This window comes from Crocodylus porosus, unplaced genomic scaffold, assembly GCF_001723895.1.
Source record: "Crocodylus porosus isolate Cpor-Errol unplaced genomic scaffold, CroPor_comp1, whole genome shotgun sequence".
NCBI classification, from domain to species: Eukaryota; Metazoa; Chordata; order Crocodylia; family Crocodylidae; genus Crocodylus; species Crocodylus porosus.
In genome coordinates this window covers 10,733,180-10,755,567 of record NW_017728942.1, presented here as the reverse complement: position 1 = coordinate 10,755,567, position 22,388 = coordinate 10,733,180, and the positions used below count along the sequence as shown (strand labels likewise).

Below are 22,388 nucleotides of genomic sequence, written 5' to 3'. Positions count from 1 at the left end.
ACAGAAGTTGGGGGGTCCTCAAATAACCCGGAGGAACACGACTTCAGTGAAATACAGACCACTGCCCAGCTGTCAGTCTGCCAGCATCCATGCACCATGGAAGACCTGGACAAGGCTACTGGCCAGGCCAGATGGTGTGCCTGATGCTGGAAAGGATAGTTGTCGTGTCAGGACCCCAGAAGACCTCTTCAGTTACTACTCGGCATGGGCAAAACTCGCGCTGTTACCTGAGAAGGGTGTCCATGTCTCCAGCTGTCACCCAGCAGGACTTTAATGATCATGGGTGTATTTATAGCCTGATGTTCTTGCTTCTAGTCAATCTTGTGATTTGAATGCTTGCTGAAAGTCCTTAATGGCATTTGATTTATTATTTACATTGCTTGATTATAAGGTGCAGCGTAGCTCAGCTGGATTGGCGGTGCTCTGATTGTAACTGCACGGTGCGACGTGATCTGATCACTGGGGGCTACATACCGGTAACTGCTAAACTTCAGCCTACCCCTTCTAGCTTTCTGTATCTATATTTGCACATAAAGAACGGCACGAGAAGAACATGGTTAAGCTGCAAAGCCAGGCGCTCACCCATTCTTAATTCAACCCCCTGATGCATATGCATTTTGATGCTTAATTACATATTGCTTGCTATTTTTTTCATTCGGTTCATCTATTCTGTGCACTGAACGAGGCAGGGATCTTGTAGCAGAAAAATGAGCATGTGATCATTAAATTAAAGATGGTATCATAGGGGGAGAGGCAACTTGGCACTGTGTTCTGTTGTCTGATGCATGCAGCAAATGATCTTATTTGAAACCAGGATGGGACAAATCCGAGCCAGTGGAAGTGAGGACCTGATAGCCTGGATAAAGGGCATGCTAAGAATCAGTCTGGCGATTGGTACTGTCCTCCTATGCAGGCCACAGGGATATATGCATTGCCACTTCTGGCTTGGTTATTCATTATCATCTGTGTCATTGTAGTGCCTGGGAGAGCCCTGTGCCCATCTTAAGCAGCTCATGGGTTACCTGGTGTTCATTAGGTAAAAGTGGTCCACTTCCATAGAGAGCAGAGCTGTCCCGTGCTTACAACGAGCACATACCTGCAACCCAGGATGCCTGGATCCTGTGCTCAGCCCTCTCGCCAACTCTCTGTGACCTTGGGGAAGTCATTGCCTCAGTTTCTCCATTGCTAGAGCAGCTCTGAGAAGGTGGGCAGGGTGAGCCACACATTTCACAAGGCTGAGCAGGCAATTCAGACAGCTAAAGCGTCTCTCTCTGGGTCCGTGCTTGGCCCTTCGGGCATATCGGGCTCCTTGGAGGGTAGTGGCTTGGGGCCCAAGTCACTGGCTGAGTCTAAGAAATGTTCATGAAGCCCAAGAGGAATTCCTGCCCAGGAGACGAGCATCCGTCACACTGTCCTCCTGTGAAATATGGAACAGCATAACCAAAAGGAAACACAATTCAACATCCTGCTTGACACCAGACCACGTGGAAGTAAATAGACTGTTTTAACTTTTGTCTGAGCCTAAGTTGCACACAATGAACTATTCCAACCAGGAGGTCTTACAACACTTTCAGCTGTCCTGCAAAATATGAATTTTCATTTCCACCTAGGAGAAATGTTACAATCTTTGCACTTTCCTATGTGTGAGGAAGTGTGCCCAGAAGCTTGCAAATAAAGAAATCTTTTGTCAAATATCTAGGTGGCTTAATCAAAGATATCACCACTGCCATGAGTTCTGATTCCCTTTGCCTGTAGACCAATACAGCTACAACCTGTATCCATGAAGTCCTTTGAAATCCCTGGATAAAAGGTGTTACAGCCCTGTTAAGTCATAGCGGCATTATCATTAACAGGCTCCTGGCAGGAAACTAATGCCCTTTCGCCTTCTCTGAGCTTTCCCTAACAGGGGGATTAGTCTAACCAAGCTATCAGCTGACGTGACTTCAGTCTTGATGATTTTGGAGGGTGCAAACTCTGCTTTGAAGCAGGTTTAGAAGCAGGCTCTGCGAATTGTCTCCAGAAGCCAAGCGAATGCAGGGAGATTTTCCAAGGTGCCTCTCTTTCATTGCCATATAATGGGCATTGGGGGCCTCGCTGCCTTTGGAAAGCCGGCCCCATTGTCTCCAGCTGCCAGGTCTTGACTGCGGAAGCAAGCAGACACAATCCTTCTATCCCGAGGCCCCCCTCCAGAATTGCTACATGCGACTAATTAATATTTCAGGAAGTGTATTTACCTAATGCAGAGTTGATTTCACTAAGTAGGACATCCTGTCTTCAGAGGATTTAGTGGGGCTGAGTGATAATCAAGTGAGAATAGTCTCCAAAAGTGTTAATTTAGGAGCTGATCAGGCAGACACAAGATTGAAAACAAGGCCTTTTTATAGCCTTTTCTCTCGCCTTCACATCTGATCAGCACCGAGAGGCTTTATACGCAGCAACACCTAAGCTAAACCAGTTACTTGCAACCTGCAGGTGCAAATTTGCTCAGATTTGCTGACTGCATCCTGCCCTGTATCATATCCCAGGCTCAGGGGTTGACTTCCCAATTTATGTGATGAGACACCTTGCGATAAATTCATGCCTCAGCAGCTGCACTCTCACCTCATGCTGTTGAGAAGCTGCCTGAGAAGCTGCCTGCCACTCTGCAAGTGATGCACAAGTCAGCAGGGTGTGTGTGTGCATGTGCACAAGCATGTACATGCACACACAAAGGAAAGGGGAAAAGAGAGAGAGATTTTGGTCCAGGCTTTAAACCTTCAGCCATATAACGACACGCCTAATTCATGCACGAAATCACCAGGATTTGTGCCGTGACCTGGGCTGCAGCCCCTGGTAGCTGTGTGGGCTTTCGCTTGCTAACATCAAGGTCCAAATCTTGCTGCCCTTGCTCAGCCTAAACACCCAAGGATGTCGATAGAAGTTGCACATGCTCACCACCTCTCGGAAGGCAGAGAGTAAGGGCAGCAGGATCTGGTCCTCAGGACCTAGGTTCCTGGACAATTGGGTTTTTACCTAAAAGGAGCTAAAGTAACTGCCCTGCAACCCACCCTCTGGGGTAAGAGAGAGAATCCGGCATTCCCCATTCCCCTTGCATTACATGCTACATTACCTACGTGGAGTCCGGGCCGATATCTGTAATATAAAGTACCAGGCGGATTTTAAATGATCAGCATTAAGCCAGGAGGGAGGGGCCGAGGGGCCCCGAGCCTGGCTACCACCCTGCCAGGCCTTTCAGTCGGAACAAAAGCAATGTCACGTGCAACACGAGGGCTGCAGCCTTCTGGGGGGACAGGCGGGCTGTCACAGGGAAGGGGTCTTGGCTGGCCATCTCCCCGGAGACAGCGAGGTGCTCGCCAGGCAGGCTGCCCCGCCACCGAGCCCGTGACGCTGGCGGGTTTGTAGCACCGAAAAAAAGATCGCAGCCCTCAACAGACCCCGCATTGTACGGGCAAGTGGTGGCGCAGCCCATCGACCCCCGGCTCCCTGCAGAGGCCAGATGAATGCATCTCTGGGAAGCCCGCCCCGGCTTCCTGGCCTTGTTTTCCCGTTGTCCTGGAGAGGAGGATGACCCCATGCCCCGTGCTCTGTGGGCAAAGATGCCAGCTCTGCCCAGTGGTATTTCATTCTCCGGAGACACACAGGGGGCATTTGTGTGACCACGGGGGCGATGGAAGTGACTTCATCATCTGACGCCCGGGCCCCGCGGCTGAAGGGCTGCAGCTCGGCTGGCTGTTGCCTGCAGCGGTATGAGCCGCCCCCGGAGAGCAGGGGCTCCAGTGTGCCATCAGCCCCCAGACCTGGGCCCAGCAGACGCCTGGAATTGGCCGTCTCCTGGAGCAGGAAAGATATCCAAACAAGGCGGACCCCTTGGGACACCGGCAGTGGCCAGCCGACCCTGTCTGCCCGCTGGCACCGGGTGGCAACTTGACTTGCTGGTGCCACGTGCATGTGTGCACACGCCTGTGTTGGCGTACATGGGTACGTGTGCATGCATGCGTGTGTGCCCAAACGCGGGGTTTTATTTCACACCCAATTAGCTTGGCCTCAGACTCTTCACTGCAACCAATGATTTTTCACTCCTCAGTGTTTCCAGTGACTGAATTTCATGTCTAAGCAGCACTGCCCTCTGGACACTTGCTTTTATTAACAAAGCAGACGAGGGCTGGACAAGCAGCTCCTCAACTGCAGAGAAAGACCTTCCTTGTTCATGGAAAAGCCTAATCCAAAGCCATCTCTGCAGTGATGGTGCTCCTGCAGGGAGGGGGATGTTGTTTTCTCCATTCTTCAGGGATTTTGCAACTCACCCACGAAAATTTCCTCCAGGGAGATCATACGCAGGGCTCAGAAATGCGGCTCCAGAAGTAGCAATTTTTTTTTTTGTGGGCATCGTACAATTGCATTTGAATGGCTCTGCGTGTTCAAAGCAGGCAAGGCTGAGGCGTTTCTGGATCATGGGAGCGTCTTTAATACCTTTCTGGAGTTGGGAGACTCTCTCTGTCTCCCTGTGGCCCCGATGTCTGTCTGTCTGGACCACTCAAGGCACGAGTGTCCGTGTGATGCTGAGACTGCTACAAAGATGCTCAAACACCACAACAAGGAGCTCAGCTTCACTACTATAGTGTAAAAGCCTCTGGCAGAGAGAAGCAGGGGAGTTCAGAAGCAAACCTTGGGGGAAGTATAAATATAGTGATTTGGTGGGAAATCCTGAGCTTGCTGCCAGGAAAAGGTGCTGACTTGGGAGCACTGGAGACCTTAGCTGAACCACCCAACAGGAGCTGCTGGCCGCTGAGATAGAAGGGAACTTCTCAGCGGAAAAGAGAAGGCGACTTTCCATGGCTCATATGATGCTTAGCTTCTTTTGCAGTAGGGGAGGCATTTCTTGTTGGGGACTGTAGTGATTTTAATGGCATTTTCACCCCCAAAGGGCCCAAAGTACAAACAAAGCCTCCCCACAGTCCTGTAAAATGTTACGGGAAGAGGTTAAATGACTGCGTCAAGGACACAACAAGGCAGTGGCAGGGTGGGGGTCCAAGCCCACGTGCACTCCCAGGTTCCAGTCCAGCCCCAGCAGGGATGAGCAGAAATCATGGCAGAAATCTCCTCTCCGTCGCCATCATGCCCCACAAGCCCCGCGGTGAGGAAGAAGAGGGCAAAAGCCCCGGGTCAGGAAACCAGATCCTGACTGCCTGTGAGTCAACCAAGAGCCTCAGGCTGAGGATCTGGCCTCCGATCTTTAGAGAGCAGGATCCAACCCCGGCACACACCGTCTGTCTCGGTCTGTCGCGTTGCTGTCGGCACGTAACCACCATCATAAACAACGATGATAAACATGAATTTCAGCTCCAAACTGGTACTCGAAAGCCGGCTGGTGTCAGGCCTCCCCGTCTTTCTTGCACACGCAGTCGGGCACAATAAATCTTTCATCCAGATGCACATGCGATTCAAACCCATCTACAACGGATTTATAAATTACCCCTAATGACAGCATGGGCTGGTGCGTGCAGGGCAGGGTGTACCTATGGTGCTAGGGGCAATACGTTTCCCCTCATAATCATTTTTAGCTTCACTTCTCATCCTCCTGTAGCTCTCCCCTAGCACCTTCATCCTGACTCTTTCTACCCAGCTGCTTTCACTTTGTTTTCAGAAACACCCAGCCTGAGAAATGCCCGCAGCTTGTGCTGGATAAACAGAGGATCAATTATTCACTGTGCCCCTGGGGAGATGGGTTTGAGTGTTGAACACCATGTGACATAGTTTTATCTTCTTACAAGGGGCTGGATTTATGGAAGGAGCCCTCCTTTTGCAACAGTCTCAGGAGCTGCTGCCCACCTGGGATTTTGGTGCATGAGAAATGCTGCTGCCGCCGCCTCTAGCAGGCTGGCAGCTACATCAGGAGTGCAGCTCGCTGCAGGTAGGAAGGGCTGTAACTTCACTATAAGCTGTGGTGCTGTATCTGGGCCTCGGGGCACTTGACCCCCGTGCTTTCCCCCCTAGGGTGAAAACCACATTGTGAGACAAGGTGTGACAGATGTTGGAGCAAAAAGGCACTTGTGGCTATATAAATGCATGGTAGCAACCACATCCTCCCTCTCTGCAGGCACGCACCCAAGCTGGATGTTTGCCTATGCATGTGACAATAGTCGTATTCACACGTGCACCTATTTTAGCAGGTGGCAGCCCCAGACGTGGCTCCTCTTGCGCAGCCTGTTCCTCGGAAAGACAGACGTCCTGTGCGCACTGCAGTCAGTGCCAGGCAGGGTGGGACTACGCCGTCCCACAGGAAGCCTTGGCTAAGCCTTTGCATATGCTGCTGGTACCTGTTGCAAACAGCTTGCAGGACAGCCCCAATATCAGTCCCACCCCCCGAATAGAGCCAGGATCTCACCTTCTAAATTTTCCTGAGAGGCTCTGCTTGATTTGCTGAGGCTGCCACGATGATATCAGGGTGCCGAGGCTGCAGAAGAAGCCAGCGTGCAGGGGATGGGAGCTCCAGTGCAGCCCCTTGCTTGAGTCTGGGTCTTAACAGCGAACAGTTGGCCACGCTACAAATAAAACCTGTCGGAGGTGGTCTAATTTACCATGATAAATCAAAATCTACCCAAATAAGAAGACCTCAACGTGTATTTTCAGATGCAACCAACCTAGTGAAATGGCAATTTTTGGCACCGTTTCATGATGCATCTCTAAACAACGCATAACGCGTGCAAGCGCCCATCGATAAGAAACTAATCTGTGAGCACTGCTGTTTGGGCGTGCGGCTTTGGACTGGAAGTCAAGCGATGGTGGTGCTGCTTGTGAGATTTTTAGCTCCTTCCTCATCCCGCCCCAACCAAGGCAGCCTCCCCCCGATGTCACTCGCATCTTCTGGCCCAGCACAGAACTGGGAAATACAGGAGAAACCTCAGGATGGTACAACTGTCCCCAGGTTTAGGAGGCAATCAGCTGGACAAAGGCAGACCTCCAGGAAAGTTGACATTGGATGGGTTGAGGCCTGGAGCTGGGAAAGGAGGCCAAGGGTCCTTTAACTGCCCTTTATAGTGGGTTCCTCAATGTTTTACAACTCCATACTTCTATCAGGCTGCATTTTTGTTCCTGTCTCAAGCTCTGTTCTCCCGGTTTATCTTGCCATCCAGGGTCTGCTGCGGGGATGTAGAGCTGCATCGTTCAGCTTCAGGAAGTTTATTTTCATCCTGGACACCCTGCCCTGCAGTCTGCTATTTGTCTCCTCCGCAAGGTGCAGGGGGTGCATCTATATAACGACACCCTGCAGCTCTTGTTCCAGGATGAAAAAGCAACCCAGTAAATAAAAATGCCCTCTGCCTTGCTTGCTTTGGATGCCAAGAAAGCTCCTGCGTGTGTCTGCTGCAGCTCAGGATGGAGATTTTTTCCTGATTTAGACTATTTTCTGGAAATGAGTGGAGGGAAGCAAGAAGCTCCTTAGGGGCTGGGTCTTTGGAAGCTCTTTTAAACCACGCTATCGGCCACAACAGGTGGAAACAACCCCCTTGAACTATCTGGGGTGCAGCGGGGAGGCTGGGCTGATTCCACCTCGCTCAGAAATGAGCCTCTGGCTTTTGAATAGCAGCATCTCCTCAGAGCGACGTCTCTCCCTCTGGCAAAGCAGAAGGTGCTGCATCTCGGCCACCTGGTCCCCACCCAGGTGCGCCACCGAAAGATACCTTGACAGGGACTCATCGGGAGGAAGGACTTGCGGGTCGCTTGCTGCTCCCAGCAACGTTGATGTGGAGCAACCGATCCATCTTCTCATCTTCCCCGCTGCACCCGGCAGGCAGCACGTTGCCTCCTGAACCAGGCTGGGCAAAATCATTGCATCGGCGGCATCTAACGAGGCAATTAGGATTCCAGCCCAGACGCCGGAGCAGCAGCACCTCTTCCTCGGGCTGATTCAATTTGCCTCCAGCTGGCGCAGCCTGCCCGGCACCAGGAACGGTCACCTTTGCCGTTTCAATCGCAGCCCGCACCTGTCTGCTGTCTGCCAAGGGATCTGCTAATGACTCCCTGTTTGATGTGCTTTATGAAGTCCCTGTCCCCTGCCAGTATCTACCTTCACCCACGCAGGCTGCCTGGGAAAACAGACTCCCTCCGGACTCTCTCTGCAAGGGCGTGGTGGCAGGATGTCCTCCCGTCCCTCCGTCCAGCCATCTTCCCCAGCCCCTCTTCCTCCTCTTTGACATTCACAGCTGGCCATGAGGCTCGGCTCGCTCTTTCCAGGCCTCTCCTGGCCTGGCACCTGCACAACTTGGTTTGGGGATGCTCCTGGACTGGGTGCCACGGTGGTACCCAGCTGCTCGGGATTCAAATCTCTCGTGCACGGAGGAGCGGTCTCTTCCCTCTCTGCTCCCCCCTTATTCTCTGCACTCTCCCTGGTCTGCCTCCTTTCCTCAGTTTCCCCACTTGTACCTTCCTGCTCTTGCCTTCATTTGTTGCCCTCCATTGCTCTCTGTCTTTCCTCCCTGCCTCTCTCCATATGCCCGTGCCCCCTTCTCCTGTGTGGACTCGTCTAACCGGAGCTCGAAGCCACCCCACGGTTGTAGGGGACAGATTGCCAAAAAGAATAGGGTGCTTTGATACCTTTAAATAGCTGGGCCTAAGACCCAGCAGCTTTGCCAGGAGCCGGCGCCTCCGCACCAGGCACAAATGCTTCCTTTCTCTGCCACCGCTATTGTGAATTATTTCATAACTAAATCAGAACCCAGCCGACACAACCGACCAGGTGTTGCAATTAGCGCTTGCAATTAAGCTGTCTTCGCCGCGGCTGCTTTATGTTGAAACGCTCCGAGTTCTGAAGCCTGGCCGGGGCTTCACAGGAGACAGCAAATCCTCGTGATGTGGGGAAGCTGGATATGGGCAGCCAGGCCCGGTCGATGCTATAGCTCAGATGCTGGTGAAGCCCTGAGTGCATTCGTGCCCATTGCTCCAGCGCAGAGGCAGGACCCTCCCTTATGCCACCAGCCTGCGCAGGGCATGAGGTGGGTGCTAGACACTGCTATGTCTTCTGCAAGCTGCCAGGGTCCCCTTTCCAGGCTGGCTTGCACACTCGGGGTGTCCCAGTGGGTCCCTGGGGAAACAGTGCTGCTAGGACTTCTACCAGCTCTGGGGCACAGTGAGACCTAAGACCCAGGGAAAGTCTCTTGCTGGGCAGGGTGGGTTTACTCTCCTGGCCCTACGGAGCCGTGAGTCTCTTCGTCCTCCCTCTTTTTTCCCTGAGCTCGCTGCATGAGGCTTGACGACGCTGAATGCTATCAGCGAGCCAGCCCTTGCTGGGCTCGGCCAGGCACGCACTCGCCAGACAGATGCTGAGCTGGGAATCAATACCGACTGCCGGGCTCTCCTGCCTGCAGACAAAAATAAATAAAATAAAATAAAAGAGCTCCCTGGGCTTTTTCTCTCGCTCCTCGTTTCATTCTCTCCCTATTTCTCCAGCTGAGATAAAGCTGCCTGGGCTCCTCCCGACATTGCCCTGCAAGCAGATGCCAGGCTCGAATCCCACCGGCTCGCGCAGCCCCAGACGATGCCCTAACCTTTCCTCCTGCGCTGCAGACGGCAGCTGAGCGCCGGGTGCTCTGAGCCGGCTGCTCAAACCCACAGGCGCCTTGAACCTCTGTGCAGATATTAATACTGCTTAACCTCTGCCTCGCTCCAAGCATTTGGCAAGCAGGAGCTCATTAATCCTGACACCACCTGCATGGAGGGGCGAGATCGCCGTAGCCATGTGCTCATGGCTGGGGAAACTGAGGCAGGGAGGTGAGGTGACTTGCACAGGACCGCAGAGGGAACTGGGGTCAGGGACAGAATTAGACGCGTCTCCCGGCTCTTCTGTCTAAGCCGCGAGCAGATCGCCGCCCCGTCTGTCTCCTGCCTAGAAGCATGCATGCGATGCGTGTACAGATGGTGCCCGCGAGTGGGGAGGCTTCCCGGCCTGAGCATTCATTGAAAAGCAAGAAGCATCTGCCCCTCTGAAAAGCCTCTGTCTATACCCTCAAACACGACAGACCATGAGGGGCCAAGCTGCTTTGCTCACCGTGATGGAAGTGGAGCAGTTGACCCTGGGAAATCCTGGGCTCCGTTTCCCTTCCCTGCCCCCAGTCTCCCAAGCCCAGGCCTCCTCGGTAGCACTGCCATCACCAGCAAGCAGGAAGATAAATTGTCTTTGATCTGCTCCTTCTCTCCTTTTATCTAGGTGTAACTTGTATATCACTCCATCGACATATTGATTCTGCGGGCTGCGCCGAGTGAATCGTTTTTGCAAGGCCTGGAAATTTGCTTTTTTTTCCGCCAAACAGAGAGAGAGAGAGAGAGAGAGATGCTGAACTTGTCTCAGCTGATGATTTCCCCTTGTTTCAGCCATTTGTGCAAACTGCTAGCACTGGCAGCTAAAGCTGCTGTTTACAGATGCCGTTTGGGGCCCAATAGAGCCTGTCTACACGATGTGACACCGGGCAAGTCAACAGTGCAGGCAAGGTCGCAGAGAGAGGGCAAACCCCCTGCACCAGAAGGCAATACCATGGACTGTTGCCTCCTTTGGATGATTTAGAGACCCTCTTGCTTGCAATCTCTTTATCCGCTACAGCTCATAAAGGGTCTCCAGCTGAGTTTCTGGTGGGGACACAATTTTGTGGGTCAGGCTGGGGACTGGGGACACGTGAGGAGCGTGGCAGGGGTGCAAAGTGGGGCATTTGGTTGTTTGGGGTAAGTGATGGGTGCCTGCTGATGGGCACTTGGTTAGGGCCAAGCTCTCCCACCCTGACTCCGGTTGCGGGCTGCATTCCTGTCTGCAGAGGAAGAGGCAGGCTCCGGCTGGGGGATTAAGACGAAGGATGTGGATTCATCTCCTGCCTGAAGTGGGGCGAGAAGCTAGTGATTACAAGCTTTGCCCTGAACATTTGACAGTCTGAGCCTTTGAAAGATCTCATTTTAACCCTTTATTTGGCTGAACTAGACCCTTCAAACTTTGGGATTTTGGATACCCCCCCACCAGCCATGTGTGGAGCTGATGGGGGAGTGCATATGGCCCAGGCATGTAAGGTATCTACAGTCCCGAAGCCACTACACTTTGTCTCGTCAAGGCAGTTGACGCTAACGAGATCTGGCAACGCCAAGGGCAGCTGACATGGTGGGCTAATGAAATTATCCAGTACAAATCAGTGTGAAAACCTGCTCACATTCGGAGGGATAATTTGCCTTTGAAATCATTAGTATGTGTTACGCTAAGGGAGATTGAATCCATTGGGTATTCCAGCGCACGATCACAGCATCCTGCCCAGCTACATGCCAGAGGAGAAGGGGGCTCATCGTACTGTCGTCTCCATGCATCCCAGGGGTCTGGATGGAGCCACGTGTGTTTCTGGAGCCTACGGAGCAGCCTTTTCATCTACTAGAGACCTGGGGCTGTTGACAAAACACTTGTGCAATTGCACTTCTCCTCACTATATGGCTATTTGGGGGAAATCACATGCTAGTCAGGTATTCCCTCGTGCAAAATGCCCACTAAATGTTAGTCGCTCTTCTCATACACGCTCCCGCTAATTTTTGCTATTGAAGAGAAGGGACAAGGCGCAGGGCATGTGAGCTCACTGCTCAGTCTGGACTTGGCAAACTCTATCTGGACTCGGTCTGAAACTGCTTTAGGTTAGGGACATTGCAAAAGACGACAGGTTGAGAGGGTCCCTGGAGAAGGCTGAGGCTGTACTGCTTAGATGATGAATGGGGAGCTGGCTGGCTGGCTGGGCTCCTGTGGGAATTGACTGCAATGCTGCAAAGGCTGTTTAATTCTTCATTATCATTATTATTACTACTACTACTGGAATCATAGATCATAGTAAATGAGGGTGAAAGGGACCTCGGGAGGTCACCTCTAGTCCAACCCTCTGCTCAAAGCAAGACCAGCCCCAACTACATCACCCCAGCCAGGGCTTTAAAAGCTGGTAGTCCGAGGTACCCTACTACCACCCAGCTCTTATCTGGTCCCTTGCAGGAGTGGATCGAAAAGAATATCATTAGCTCCATTTTACAGAGAGGAAAACCGATGGAAAGAAAGGTGAAATGCCTCTTCTCGGGTCAAGCAATGGGCTTGTTATGGAGGCATTTACATAAGCCAGGGTGGGATTAAATCCAAGTCTCCTGAGCCCTGGAGTGCTCTCCCCACTGTACCACACTGCCACTACTGCCCCATGAGTGTCATGTAGGTACTCAGAGCTTTGCTGCTGAATTGCTACCAGAATGCATTAAAATCAAACCAGTCAAACCAATCAGCACGTGTCATTGTGTAAAACACAGTTGTGGGTATCCAGCATTGTTAGTTCTCATGGTTGCAGCAGGATCCAGCCCCTAACTGGTTGTGGCCAAAAGCTCAAAGATCTGACCTTTAAATATGCAAAAAAAGAAATAAATAAAAGGAATTAAAAAACCCAACAACCCGATTGACCCCATTTTTGTTAAGTTACATCATTTGTGGGGCCTGACACCAGCCTTTGTGACTGCCTGGGAAAGCCACGCCTGGGAAATGGACTTGAGCTGTTAACTATTTAGATTCGGGCCAAGGACCCTATGGTGCAGGTTCTGTCCCAGTGCAGAACAGGGACACAGCGCCCAGCTCAGCACCATGGTGTAAGCACCCCCAGGCTGTACGAGGCCCCTCCGTAGCTGCCTCAGCTTTCAGGAGAGAAGAGATGATCTCAGTGATGGGAAGAAAACCACCAAGTGGCTCGTCTCCCAGCAAGCTCCAGCTGCAAGAGTGGAGGGGAAGATGGGCCAGTCTTGCCCCAAGGTAGAAGCACCAGCTCTTGGCTGCCCTTTTTGGGTGAAGAGAAGCACATCCCGGTCCCAGCAAGGCTACTATCCAGTCGCCGAAGTCTCCTCACATCGGAGAAGGGATCTGAAATCACGGGAGCAGTCACAACATTATCACAAAGCTTCCTGTCCTGCTGTTCAGACACCCCCTCACCTCCACCTCAACCCCCTTCCAGTTCCCCAGGGACTGTCACCGGCTGCACCTGAGACCACCTCTGTGCTAAGGTGACTCTACTAGACCAGCTCCACTTGCAGCTCCTGCCCCAGGATTTCAGGAGGGCCCTTTAGGAGCCTCACCTTGCAAATGCCACGCGACTAAGTGCTGCTAGAGCAGACTCCCTGTAACCTCCTGCCTGTCCGCAGGGGTGCGACAGCAGGAGGGGGGCCTCCTTCGCCTCCTGCTTTTGGGGGGAGAGCACCGGACGAAGGCATTCGGCAGCCCCTCAGCAATGAAGGACAAACGCTGGCTGCATTTCACACTCCCGCACGCAGCCATGTACCCGGCACTGGGAGAATGCATGGAGTCGTGGATGGAAAACACCTCCTCTCCCCACCAAGAGGCCAGGCCATGCTGTGCTGTGTTGTGCCACTGCCAGGATCTGGGCCCTGTGTCCACTCTGAGTGTGCTAATGACATCGGGGATGGCCCCGTGCTCAGACAACAGAGAGCTAACAGAAAGCAGGTTCATTTCAAGGATCATTAGGACCAACGGGCGGTGGAAGGGGAGAAACCCGGGCGTGGTGAATAATGGAGAACACACTGGCAGGGGATTGCAAATATGCACTCTTCGCAGCACCTGAGGAGGACACAGTGGATAACGGGGGAGGGGACAGGGGAGCCGAAATGATACCGTGAGGTGGGAGCGTGGTCTAGTGGGGCTGGACTGCGAGGCTAGTTCGGGGCTCTCCGGTTCTAGCCCTTCTCCAGACACGGACCGGGGCAGACTGGGGTTCGCTGCATCCGTGCTCCCCTCTGCTGCCTGGTAGATGCAGCTCCGCTTCCACGAGGGGCCCCGGAGGCAACTGCATCCCTACTTGCATCTGCTGAAGGACTGGAGAAGGACAGTGCCTCATACTGTGCTGGGCTTGCCAAGAGCTGTTGTTCTGCTATCTGTGGAGCAAGCACTGCAGCAATCCTGAGCCCTCCCAGGACATGCCAGACAGCACGTGGGACCCCCAAGAGACGGGCAGGCTCTGTCTCTAATGCCATCATTTCTATGATCCTCTAAGGCTCTGGCCCGCCTTCCCAACTGGCTTGCAGGAGGGGCTGGGTGCCTGTGCATCCTCACGGGACCTTCATGAGACTGTCACGTGGTGTCTCTCCGGTTATCTCAGCGCCTTCAAGGAGGAAATGGGCACGACACCCTCCATGCCCTGCTTTGGCATCTCTATGGCATTTCCAGAAGGGTGCAGCAGTAAAGGTGCAGCCCACGGTCACATCGCCCTCCTTGCTTTCAGGTCTGCACCACTGCCTCCCCATCAAGCATTTTGCTGAGGCATTGCCTGTAAGGGATTAAACCAACAATAGTCCTGCTCCTGTGGCAGCCTCCTCAGAGGCCTACCGGTTAACTCATTAAACCATGAAATCTGTAATTAGAGGACCAGGAGGATGAGGGGTGGGAGGGGAAGCCTGCAGTAGGTGAGCAGCTGAGACAGGTGGAGGTAAATCTCTCATGAAAGAGATAAAAGGGTTGGGCTGGCTCTTTTTTTCCTCTCTGCTTGGTCTGTTCCCGCTTCCCCTGTAAGCTTTTGATGGCACAGCTGGCTTCACAGATGCAAAGTGAAATGAATGGCCGGATGCGGCAATAAATTCTCACCTTGGGGCCTGGGCCGTCTTTACCGTCACCCCCAAAGATAAAGGAGGGCTCCCGAAAGGCTGGGAAGAGAGACAGGCATTTCCTACTACTGCATATCTTCCTAGATCTCACCCAGATGCAAACCCTGGATCTCAGCACCCGTGCGGTGAACGAGGGCGCTCAAAACCCTGGGTCAAAACTGGACTGTGCGAATGATCTCCCTCTATCCCTGCAGGAGGAACCTAGTGCCAGCCTAACCCATCTGGATCGAAGGTTTGTAGACGAGGTGGATTTTCCATCATTTTCCTGGTGTGCACTCTGAGAACCTCTTGGTTTCATTTACCATGAAGAGAGGACATGGCACAGGCCGCAGTGGTACCAGCCAGCGTGCAGACAGCCTGAGGCTGGAGCAAGCTCTGATCTAATAATCCATAATATTCTTCTATCAAGAATTGGAGAAGTTATTAGTGAGTCAGGCTCCTTTATTTTTGGAGGGAACAACCTGAGACACTGGAAAGAGACCTGCTTTTTCAAAAGGTGGGGAATCGGGGCCCTCCGGTTTGGCACCAAAATCCCTGGTCCTTTTTTTTTTGCAAAGCTCAGCTGCTCTCATGTGTGCTCAGGGTCCAGCAAAAGATTTCGAAGCTCCTTAGAGAAGGAAGGCCCCAAACCTTCCAGGAGGCTGCCTTGCAGCACTGTCCTCTTTTTACCGCTGGGGAAAGAGCAGCACGAAGCAGTTAAGTGACCCGACCAAGGTCACACAGCAGCCCAGTGGCAGAGGTTCTGTATCTCTGCTCCCTGACCACTGAGTCACAGTCCCGCCGTGTCTAGATCATGAAGATTTCTTCTTGGTTTGGGATTCACTGGGCTTATAGAGACGATACAAACCAGGACAGAACTACTCAAATCGACCGGCTGCTGCCAGCTCTCCATGTATTTATCTCCAATAAATGTTTCAGTATAAACTCTGAAAGCCTGAGTCCAAATCCTTCTCCTTTTAGCTGCATGTGTAACTGCAATGAATCCTGCTGCCCTGATGACATGAGAGAGGAAGGCAGGTTTGGCCCTAAGGGGGTGTAAACTGTGTGTGGTGGGAACAGGGGGTGCTGGCACTGAGGAGGTTTGACACGGATGGATGGCCTGGGCAACCGCTTCCCTGCCTGCAGCTCTCCTTGTTTTTACACCCGGGTGTTCAAGACAAATGTGCTTGGTGTGAATTCTGTACCGGTGAAGCTGGCTGGCCTGACAGATCTGGCAACGGATGGCTCCTACTCAGAAAAAGGGTGAACCGGGTGCAGCAGTGAACTTCCCTTCATGCCTCCATCTTGAAGCAAGACACTAACTCTGTCTTTATGCCCATCCATCAACTCTGCTGCAATTGTGACATCTGTGCTGGCTACATTTTGTGACATGACTATTCATTTGCTGGGGACCAGAGTGAGATCACTGAGCTCCCTGCATTTAGCCCAGGGACATGGTGCTTTTGCTCTCTCAGCACTTGGCATGTATATAAGACCCCTTTCCCCCACTGCAGCTTTTCTCCTCCTCCATTTGTGATGCAAAGGCAAAGCAATCCTTCCAGAGGTTGTGACACAGCAATCACCACTGCAGCAAGAGGCTGGGTACTAATATATCTGGGAGGCACTTGCTGCTAGTTCCTGCAAATGGCTCCTGTCTCTGTGTCCTGTTCCCAGTTCAAATGCGCAAAATTAAGCATCGTCCTTTGGTGCAGTGAACCCCTCCTCTATTTTCAGCCCTTGATCAACAGGTTTAACAGCTTATCCTAGAGGCAGGGGGTCCAGCTGGGCAAATCTCAAGGCTGCAGATTGGAAGAGGATTGCTTGTCTCCTTAAATTCACTAAGCATGCCAGCAAAATATTGCTGACTGCTGTATCAGGCCATCCACTTGTTCAAAGTGGGGCCCAAAGCTTCATCCAACGCCAGGATGGAAACGATTAGACCATTTCCTACTCCCATCCAAGCAGCATAGCTGCTGGTTTCCTTTTCCACTGCCCCACTGGATATGTGGGCACAAAATCCTTTTGGGTCTGAGAGAGGAAGGCAATATATAAAAGGACCAGGGGACAGCACAACCTTCTTTCTCCAGCAGGATGAGGAATGATCTCTATTTTCCTAGAAACAGGGGGCTGCAAGGGTGCTCCCAGGTCACCGGGTCCACATGAGCAGCAAAACTTTTGCACCACTAAACATGGTTAGTTTGGCCTTCCTGGCAGCTTTGCAAACTGGGAAAAGGAAAATCACTCTTCACTGAGTGGAGTTTCATGCGACTTTCACCCTGAACCAAGGGCATTTTCAATCAATGGAAAGAGATAATGAATGCAGTGTTTTGCAGAGACACAGCAGATCCGAGCAAAATCTTGCCCCTGCCAAAACAATCCTGAAACTTCTCTTCTACGGAATACATTCGGATAGCTGTTTTTTCTCACTGGCTGACAGTAGCATGACCGAACTGTGTCTATTCTTGATGGAAGATGCTCCATATCTGCTCACATTCAACGTGCCATCCATCCTACAGGCATCTTGGCACCTCCAGGACGACAAAACCGAAAATTAAAGCCACTTCCACCTGACAACAACCTGCTGCTGCTTCTACTGCTGGAAAGAAAATTGCTTTGGGGCTTAATTAGTCTCACTGTTCAGAAAGTGCTGTGTGCTAGGAAATGGGTCTGTACTAAAGTTCATGGTTAAGGAAAAAAATTAAGCCCATGGGGTCGACTGAGATGAATATGGCTCCCAAGAGGACATCGTTTTTGAAACCTTTTAAATACCTCCTAAACATAAACATGCTTGCCCACACGCAGACTCAGCAAGTGTGGCGTGACTGCGGCTGCAACAGTGCTTCAAGGAAATGGCTATACCCACATATCTAATGTGCTTTGGACGATAATGGGAAAATACAGCAGTCAGGAGGGAGCGGGAAGATTTTGGTCACGTGCGGCAAGAAACGATCCTTTTTGAGAGACCTTGTTCAAACGCATCATTTAAAACGTGGGGGAAATGGAAGTATAATAAAAGCTGAGGCAGGCTTCACATTCATCTATTTACTTGTTGGTTTAATAACTCATCTCTGACTACTGTGCCTGCAGTAGTTTAAGCAAGCTCTCCAACAGAGAGAGCATATTCTATCTCACATCTCCACGGTCTCCCTTCAATTTCCCACTTGGATGGACTGTAACATATCCCAATAGTTTACTCTGCATGAAGCCTTTTGTTCTGCAAAAACCATGCCCTATAACTTCTTTTCAGTGGCTGGCTTCTTTTAAATGAAAGCAGCCTGATAAAGATAGTGTGTGGGCTTTTTTCCGCCACTTCCCAAGCTTCAGCTCTTTGGTCATTAACGGGCTAGCTATGTCCATTTAAACATTAAAGTGCTCAAAGAGACAGATTTATGACAGCACTGGAGTGCCAAGGCTCAGACAACTGCCTTCCTAATTATTACAATTCCTGGTGGAAGTAGGGTAAGAGGACACGAAGCAGAAATTAGGGTTGTTGTGTATGTGGGCAGCTCCCTTCCTTGTGCACTTGCCTATGTTATCAGACATACAGTTGCACACACATTTTGCACACCCCATATTGGTTTAAACTCTGGATCTTGCTGTTCTCAAAGTGGAGGCTCCTTCTGTTATCTGGACAGGTCCTAAAGTCTGAACAGTCAGTAGCGTATATGCTTAGGTCTAAGGGGTCGCTGCCATGCTTGGCTTACAAGGGTGGAAACTGCAACAGGGATTTTTGCCATGTGGTGTTACAAGGCAGGAGTGGTTAAAGTGGTTTGGGGACTGGGGCATGTGACTTGTGAGGAGAAGCCGAAGGAACTGGGCTGATTGAGTCTGCAGAAGAGAAGACCAAGGGTGGATTGAATAGCAGCCTTCACCTCTCTGCAGGGGGCTGCAAAGAGGACGGAGCTGGACTGGTCTCAGTGGCGGGAGACGACAGGACAAGGAGCAATGGGCTCAAGCTGCAGCAAGGAAAGAGGAGGTTGGATATTAGGAAAACTCCCTCACTAGGAGGGTGGTGAAGCACTGAAACGGGTTACCCAGAGACGTGGGAGAGTCTCCATCCTTGATGGTTTTTAAGCCCCAGGTAGACAAAGCCTTGTCTGGGATGATATAGTCAGGGCTGGTCCTGCTCTGAGCAGGGGGTTGGACTAGATGTGACCCCCGAGCTCCCTTCCCACCCTAATTTTCTATGAGTCTATGATTCACCAAATCTGGCCTCTTAGAGCCATCGGACTCCATAGCACATGACCTCTCCTCCTGGCTACCCTGCTTTGCCTCAGAGAAACCTTCTGGTCCAAGATAATTTTCCCAGTGGTCCTGATTCATTGTGGCAGAAGCTGTAGCCTAGGGAGACTCGGATTATTGCAAGGGGCGTATATCGTTAAATGAAGCCTTCGCCATCTGTTCCGACTCTTAATTGCAAATGCGAAAGGAATAGAATCCAGTTGGTAATTAATCAGCTAAAAGATCTAAGCCATTGACATGCATGCACACGCCTTTTGTTCAGCACAGCATGAATCTATCAGGATTTTCCTGACACAAATTAGGAGGAAAATTGCCATTACTGATGGGCCAGGCCCTCAGCTGGTGAAAACTGGCCTGGCTGAATGTTCTTCAGGGAGCTATGGTGATTTGGACCATTTCCAGCCCTGGCCTGGTCCCGAGTACTTCATTTCAGTGGTTGTTACTCTCAGGGGGCCAAGCATGCTGCACTGTAGGAGGCCGTTAATGCATTTCTCAGGGGTCTCACTCCCTTTTACATTTGATACAGCCCTTTAGAAGCTCAAAGTTTGGGATAGGCCAAAGGAGGCAATTGCTTGGCCATGAAATGGCAGGAAAGAGCTGTAGTTTAGAGCCAGACGACCTTGTGTGCAGTTAGTGCATAGAAAAGGGTCTACCCAAACAGTCTTTGCTGGATGGCTGAGGGGGTGAAAGTGCATGTGCTGAGCCCCTGTGTAGGACTATATGGTCCAGAGGCAGTTTCCACTGGGCATCTTGCTCTACTATGGACTGATCATGCAGCAGTCTCTATTTAATGCCTTGTGTCATCAGGGAGCATCTGGGAAGCAACCCCCAACAGGGCAACATGAACCAATGTGGGTCGGCCATAGGCCATTCTTGATGGGGTGTGACATTAGAGGCATTCCCGAAACACTGTGACCAGAATTACCACGTGCCCCCGAGCTCTCAGCATGGCCATGGTACATTGATGTTGAAGAAGTCCTTGTCAGTAGGTGCCTTCTGGCTAGTCCCCATTCAGTCCTGCTATGCTAGTCCGGCGGGATACCTTGCATGCATTTAGTTTTCCAGTATCACATATGCACGCTGCAAAAGCAAAATAACTGGGGGTGGGAGGGACACATATTAAGAGGCCTGTGTAATGTGAAGTCCAGGCAGCAGGGGATGAGTTGGAGCCAGAAGGAAAACTGTTGATCTGCCAGTGGGGACAGATCAATCAATCAAAGCCCACCTTCCTTTGCCCACAGGCATCTGCTCTAGATTTAGCAGAGAAATGGAAAGATCCAGTGTATTCAAGCAGGCATTAGGTGCAGAGTCCCAAGCACCAGAGAAGATATAGTAGGCCATAGCCAACTGGATTGCCCAAAAGAGCAACTTTGGATGTCTTCTAGGAGACTGTATCTTTTGCTCTGCTGCCCCACAGCAGCAGGGGTTAACAAAGCCCTGAGCACAGTGCAAATACTAACTCCTAACGGTGCCAGCGATGGCAGTGATTACAGCCTGGATCCGAGGAAGACCGAGCCTGCCGGGGTCCTGAGGAGAGAGCGCTGTCTCATTAGGCGTGACACTGTCAACCCGATCGGCATTCAGGCAGCATCTCCTGCAGCGTCTCTTCTCCACACAGCCCTTCCACCCTTGATCAGTGATTCACTTTCAAGGACCCCCTTCATCAATTATTCACTGTCCTTTTCATCAGGGGGTAACAGAGCCAACTTTGGGGTTGGAGGGGATGGAAGAGGGGAAGGACCATGGCAAGCCTTTGTTTGTAGGGGTTCAGGGCCTTTATCCCCATCCCTTCTGATCACCTCTTTTTGCACTTTATCCCTTCCAGTTTCTCTCCCCCTTCCTTTACATTCAATGCACAGAGACAACAACAAACCCTACAGCTCAATGCAAAATTGACCGTTCTACAATTTGGGGCTTGCTTGGAACGGGGGGAGCTCAGGTCACACTTATTCTAGCATCCTCAAAGTCAGCTGTGATGTTTAGTTCCCCCCATTTCTCTTACCCCAGATATAACCATCACCGGAAAATTCTACACAGATAGCAGCACACCAGTTCCAAACCCTCTTCAAACAAGAATAGATTCCTAAAATTGCTCTCTGGCAGTACAATAGCAGTAATTTTCATGGCACTGAAGCATGCTTGCAATAAATGGTGTTTGCTGTTGATTAAATGCCGTCGTTCCGCTTCAGCATTTAATCAAGTACAAGCTCAGCTTATTGCTTTGCATACTCCACCACCATGGATATTATCCCTTAAATAAGCAATACAGCAAAATACAGCCACGTAGATTAAATTTAACTTCATACAGAGAGCTAAGATATGAAATTGATTTTCTCGTAAAGGCCTGATGAGAAAGCAGTGCACTTGACGTGCAGAACTAGAGTGAGGAGCGTATCAAATTTTACTCAAGTTCTGAAGACTTATTTTTTCCCCTGTGAGTTTTGAATGAGTTCTGAGAAGTTGTAAGGCCTATTGAGGCTGCATCAGTTCTCAAGCATTAAGGTGGACTCGGCCTGAATTCCACGCATGGACATTCAAAAAAGAACCAATTTGAGTCTCTCTTTTTTCCTGTCTTCAATTATGCACCTGAGAGGTGATTATTTAATAAGGGGCAAGTTAATGCGGTAAGTACTCCACCTGGTGGTATATACAAAACTGGAACCAAGCAGATTTCATGGGGGAAAGCCCCTCTGCTTCTCAGAAGGTACCTAAAAATCTCTGCTAGTGGGTAATGGTCACTTTAGACCTATGTGGTGTCTTGTGGAGACCCATCCACCAGCAGCTGGAATCCACCAGCAGTGATATTTCCAGTAGAGCTGATGTCCAGCTTGGCTCTGCTGCTGTCACTCAGGCGAGGATTGCTGAAGGAACGCATCATTTTTTAAAGAAGCTGGGCTAAGAGTCAAGCAAACCAGAGTGGATTTAGTGGCATGCACTGAACGTGTAAAGTGCATGGGCGATGTGAGCACAGGTGTTACCCTGCTGCACCGTGATGCAGAAGCAAATGCCCTGTGATTACAAGTTGGTTCTAGCCATGTTTGTCTAAGGACGAAGGGCAGTTGTGCCCGAAAGCTTGCAAAGAACTATTTCCCCAACTATTTAGTTGGCCTAACAAAAAAAATGTCACTTCTACTCAAAGAACCTTGTCTGCCTGTGATGATGATGAAGCTTTCCCCGCCGGCCTCTGAACAACCTGCCTCCCGGGCTCTGATCGAGTGAGACTCCTCAGTTGGGTTTCAAGGGGGTTTTCTTGAAGGAGGGTCAAACCCTCTGTGTAGCTGAGCTCCCCTTCTTATGAGGTCCTCACGGACTTTGCAAACTCTGTGTTAACAAGGCCCTTCATCCCCAGGAGAGATACCCCCGCAAAGCCAGTCGGCAAATGAGGCCACATCTCCCAACAAGTAGCACAGATCTGTGTACCGCAGCACTCACGATGCTAAAAGCCTCCTGGGCTTTGTCTGTGCACGGGCTCCCAACGCAGCTTCCACCCCTGAGACCTGAAACAAGCCTGGCAGGATTTC

At 51.2% G+C, this 22,388-nt stretch overlaps 1 protein-coding gene across 1 annotated transcript in view; it reads right to left on the bottom strand.

Moving 5' to 3' along the window:
• SAMD10 (sterile alpha motif domain containing 10) overlaps positions 1 to 22,388 on the bottom strand; it is a 59,047-nt gene that overhangs the window by 35,807 nt on the left and 852 nt on the right. The gene's annotated exons all lie outside the window — the stretch shown is intronic.